Source organism: Dermacentor silvarum, chromosome 8 (assembly GCF_013339745.2).
Source record: "Dermacentor silvarum isolate Dsil-2018 chromosome 8, BIME_Dsil_1.4, whole genome shotgun sequence".
Taxonomy (NCBI): Eukaryota; Metazoa; Arthropoda; class Arachnida; order Ixodida; family Ixodidae; genus Dermacentor; species Dermacentor silvarum.
This window is the reverse complement of record NC_051161.1, coordinates 91394052-91400051: the sequence shown is the minus strand read 5'-3', so window position 1 is coordinate 91400051 and position 6000 is coordinate 91394052.

Genomic DNA, 6000 nt, shown 5'->3' with positions numbered 1-6000 from the left:
TGCGATGCTAATTACAAACTGTCAACTGCCGACGAAGACATGTAAGAAATGCAGACGAAAAACCAGTTGCATGAATGCCGTACTTACAGTTCGAACCGTTGGGCAGAAATAAGTTTTGCAATGGAAAAACTTGTTACGTTGTGATTACTGATGGCATTCCTATGAATGAGCTGAAGGAGATAATGGTTATTATTGATGCAGCAGGGGCAAATATTCCCAAATATATAATTTACAAAGTACAAAGCTTATTGAGGTAATGAAAAAGTGGAGATATATCGTGCTTGCCCGTAAATAATGCAACCACGAATATAACACATAGGTGGTAACAGATAACACGCTGCGCTATATAAGTCCACGGGTGGCCTCAGAGGCCAGAGGCATGGCGCGCCGGTGCCTGCGAACGCTGAGAATTGTTCCCTCGCTTGGTCGCACACTCAGTGGCACAGACTCAGTGACCCAAATTGGCAAGAGGTTCATCGAAGAGTGGCAAATACCCGGTGCATTAATGACGCAACTCGGTAAAGCGTTACCGTGAAAGACGGTAATTGAAACGCGGCACATACACAGTGCACTTGTGGCGCAGCCTGTTAATGCGTCGGGCTGCTGTCCTCGAGGAACCCTTGTGACGTGTGCATTCCTCATCCCATACACCATTCCTCATCCCATTCCTCATCCATACTACACATCGCACTGCTCCCAAGAAACATCCACCCTGTCCACCATGAGCAGCGGCGACGGCAGCGTGCAAAGGCGCATGGGAAACAATTCCCTCTAAATCTAAGGACGCCGATGCTGCAGAATACAGCACCGCTCCTTATTTCACCCTTTCCATTATTAATTCTCAAGGCCAGATCGAACTGCCGCCTCCATTCCCGCTTCCTCTTTTGATGAGGAGGAGGCCATAGCTCACGCTTTTACCATTCCAAATTCTAGTCATTATCAATGTGACTCTAAAACTGTCATCTACAACATTGGAACGGGTAGGATGTCCAAATCAGCCCTCTCACTCCCCTTGGTCTATCCCCCCCCCCCCCTCCGATACACACAAAATACAGCTCTAATATGGACTCCCACGCGCTTGGGCCTTCAGGAAACGAAGCGGCTCACGCCAGCGCCCGAGGATTTACGGTCCGGGCGCAGGCATAAATGAGCCACATTCCGTTGTGGCCGCGGCTCAGTTCGCTGCATAGGATCGCCTTCTAACCTTTCAAGACATCTGTAGCCACTACAGCCTAGACTGTTTAACCTTTCCGCCTCTAATAAACAAGTGCTCTGGCGACAGCTGCAGACTCGCACCCTTCCCTCTCCTCCCCTCATTCACCTCTTCCACCCCTCTATACCCCTCCTCTACCGGTAAATTTTGCTCCACAATCAAGGCCAATCTTAATTACATCATGTGGGGGTGCCCTAAGCATCCCCCTCCCCTGTCCTTCGGTAAGTTAATAGGTAGTGAGGAACAGTGGGAGGGTGTCTTGCGCCGCTCCAGGCCCGACATCCAAGAACCATCCTCGGGTGGGCTGAGAGGATTGCGGAGGACTACCGTACTATCCCTCTGCCCCTTTCCTTCAAAAGGAAAAGTAAAGAAAGAGACTTCAGCCTGGAGAGCACGCCTCTGGCCGCCTACTCCTCGCTGGGGTAAGGCGATGTGGGAGATATCGAGGGAAAGAGAGACTTGGTGTTAGAGTGTAGCTTCGTGTTACAGTTTAGTGAGTGTCAACTTGACGTTTCACAAAGCCACTTAGAAAACGTAAGGCGAGTAACTAAACTCGTGAATTAGATATGGGTGATAAAAGTGTCCGTAACTGCGAACATTTTTGTTGCCTGCTTCAGACGCTCCGGAGAAATGTGGCGGCAAGTGTGTCTCTGCTTAAAAACGAACAGCATACTATCAAACACCACGGAACGCTTGTCTGGTGGAGCCAGCATTACTCCTACCTCGCTAAAACAATTCAGCGTTTGAGAAGGTTGGGCTGACAAGACAAACGCAGAAAGGTGATCATATCTGTTCCATTGGTGCTTGTTTCTTTGTTTGTTTCCTTTGCAAGCTGAAGCATGAAAGAAACCACAACCTGCGATTAATAGAAAGGCGTTGTTTCCTCCCGCGTCATGGATCCATGACGGAGATATTTGAGAGGCACCGTTTTCAACGGGCGACATACCCAGGAGACCGCTTAGCACATTGTGAGAGCACCACGTGATCGCCACAACGCTCCGGAAGGCAGCCGCGAATTAGAGAGCAAGTGCAGCAAATTTGCTGCAGAGGATGCAAACACGAAATTGCAACCGCCCACATCCGCCATGATGGTATCTGCAGTGCTTTCGGTGCCGAAAATTGGTCCCCAATAACCTGCTTTACGTGACCGTACGATCAACACCATATTTGAAGTCAGCAAAAAAGCATGTATCCTACATCCTACATCCCACCGGAAATTATGTATTGGCGAAATCGAAGAGCGCTGTCACATGCTTGCGAGGAACGAGCAGGACGCCATAGTGAGCCTTCTAAGGCTCATCGATCACCGATCAGGTAGGAAGGCACTGCCGAGTGCGTAAGACGACACTATGCGATGCTGCTTGCTAAAATACCAAGTGGACGTCGATAGTGGAAATTAGAAGCAACCAAGTTGCAATAAATTCCGACAACACCAGGAAACAAGTGCAAGACCAAAAAGAAATTTCTTTATTGTTTTCGATGCTTCCTAGACCACCAAAGCAGGCACCCCTCAACTCCTTCTTGGAGGGCGACATATTTTCTCTAGACCTTCTCACGATGAGGAGGATGGTGCTAGCTGCGGGCGGATGCTCTCACATTTGGTTGTATGCTTCTACAGACGTTCTCGTAACCGTGTTGGTCGGTAACCTATAAAGAGTGTTTCTTCAGAAATGCCCGTAAAAACAGAAAGAAAAAAACGAGATCAGGACGCCGTATTTTCATGGCATCGCCCTTTAAGACCACACGTGTGAAGCATATGAGTACCTAAAGGAGTGATTAACGCCCACGATAGCACACTGCGTGCGTGACTGGCAAATTGCAGAAGTGCAATCGTAAAACTTTTTTTTTACTTGCAAGAGCACTTGCTGCAGTTCTCAAGTAGTCACCGCATTGGCAGTCATGGGACTTTTTATTTTACTGGAGCCTCATTTTGTCATTACATGAGCAAACGCGACAAAGCTTCATATGTGCCTTAATTGATAGATAGGCGCCGTCCATCGACGATACTGCGGGCTATGCACAAGGGTGTTTTTTTGAAGCTCCTTTCCGCATTTCGACTAACGAAATGAGAGTGAGCGTTATCAGGATTCAAACTAGGCGAAGCCAAAAAACTTACGTTGGGTTATGTTCCTACTTTGTATCGGCAGCCGAAGTTGAGCAGTACAAACAGCCTAGGGCAAGGAATCGTGATAATTTTCATTCAGAAAGCACGAAACTAAAAGATCCCGCTAGCAATCTGCTATTAACCGACAGCTGGCAGCCGTAACAACGTAAAAAGGCACCGTTCTCCGCTCCTAAGGGAAATGTAACAGCTGTTCGTTTCTCTCCGGGTCTTTTGTCAAATCACATACAAGACGTAACGTAAGTAAACCGAGCATCGTACTTCATTCTTCATTTTTCTCTCGAACTACACTACGAGAGTGCATTCCAGGAAGTTTCTGTCGGAGCCTGCACTCCGGTACGTTCACAGAGTGTAAGAATTTGTCGCACTTCGCTTTAACTAGACACTATTTTGTCGAGAAGCCGACACCACCTATTCGAAAACTCGGAATAGCACATGGGTATGCACTATCGACCAAAAAAGATTACGGACCACGGGATCTCAGAAAACGCTAAATATCGGAGCAACCTTTAAAAGTAGCCAGTAGAACCGTACATCACAATGTTGTTCGCATATACCAGCAGAGGCTAGAAATGGGACTACCAGGCTGCATTTTGAGGCTGCGGAAATATTCAGCTTTTTGTCAGATCCCTTGGTCCGCGAACTTTTGGTCGATATTACATTTTCACTCAACCGCATTCATGTTCCATAGTTACGCACAACACGGACACGAACTCCCGAAACCTGCCCTCATACCACGGGCCAAAGAAATATCAATAACGTCTGTCAGTGTAAAATGTCTCACTCGTGTCGAAGTCAACATTGTGTATAACGTGGAAAGGTGCTGACGTTGCTTAATTTAAACGATTTGAATAAAAACTATAATGAATCTGTGAAGTCAATGACAGTGCGACTACGCTCGGAGAAAAAGTTCAAAGAAAGAAACATATGGAGAGCGCGTCGCTGCCGTAAACTTAATGCCGCTGGATTATAAAGCCACCACTGCACCAAGAGTTTTCTACACTTCGTAGAGGAGCCTCACAGTATGTCGCCACGCAGCTGCGCTCATGTTCTCAACTCTGTGTCGGAATCCCGGTGCCTCAGTAATACTCACGCATAGGGCTGAAAATTCTTAAAATGAAATTACAACCATATAAAGCCAACAGATAATGAGCCAAGGAAATTATAGGATACTTTATTTGCAGTGTTAATCGAAGTGTAGAGATGATAAGCTAAAGGTAAATGAAAGTGGGTCAAAAAGCAACTTGCCGCCGGTGGGAGCTCAACCCACAATATCCGTATCCCGCGTGCGTTGCACATACCGATTTTGCTACCGGTGGCTGTTCCCACTTCCAGGTTTTTGGCTATTTAAGCATGTGTACAAGATTTAACCTGGGCAGTGTTAGCCAACGCCACTTAAGGCCATGGCGGCGGATCCTTTTGACCAGGGTTTTGAACCAAAGCCGAACCTGAACAGAAAACTGCACGCAAACCGGAATTATAGCTGGAACTGAACCCCAGCCAGAACTAACATTCTTAGAACGCGCTTGAACCCGAACCGAACCCGAAACAAAAAAAAAGTAATCATGGTTACCGGTTCGGCCCGAAATGGTGCAAGCATATAGAGTGGAAATGGGTGTTTACTGAAGCACTCGTTTCAATGAAGCGGTTCTCCGAAATAATCGACCTCTGTGTGCGGAGCAGCTGCTATTTCGTTCAACTTACATTTGAGGTCACTAAAAGCGCGCCCCGTTATCCGGCAGTCACGTGGTATTTTTTGCTAGAGTTAACATTTAAAAAGCTAATTAGGCATTCTTTGTTAAATTCCCAGTTTACCGGAATGTAAAAAAATATCACGACGTGCTCCATACGACTCAGAACAGTACTGCGCCAATACGACACGCGTAGCGCCTATGTATTTTTTTTAATAATTGGACCAAGTTAGCTGTAACACCCCGTACGTTTCCACTGTTTTCATCGTACACCGTATCATCGTCATCATCATATCATATCATCACCATCGTACACCGTATGGATGATAACAAAAGGAAACTTAGGAAAGAGGGAAGACGCGTCGACGTACCGCACCACGTGCTACATGGTCTTCTTTCTGGGGTTTTACGTGCCAAAACCAGTCCTGATTATTAGGCACGCCGTAGTGGAGGGCTTCGGATTAATTTAGACCACTTGGGTTTCCTTAACGTGCACTACAGAGCAAGCACGCGGCCGTTTTTGCATTTCGCCTGCATCGGTGCTACATGGCCATGCGACGGCACTGCCTAAGATGATCGTCTTTGTGTGTACGGTTGCCCCGCAGCTGTAAAACATTAAACTTCATTGATATTCACGTAAAAAACATTTATCTCTGTAGATTGTGAAATTTCGGTCCTCTCGGTTCATCTTCTCATTTATAACATGAAATTAGTATCTTAGCACAGTGTAGGCGTAGATTTAGAGTCGAAGCCAGAATAGTACAAGAATCTACAACACATCGTGTGACTCACTTTCAGCTAAAACGCGACAACTCACCAGTCCTACATAAAAAAAAATACATAACAAACTATTGCTGAGCTCACGTAGCGTCCCGAGATATAGTTACCAGCACCGATGTTTTGATTTTCACTCTGCCATATTACCGAAATATTTATTATTTTATCGTAGCGGTAAACCGCCTTATGCAACAGTG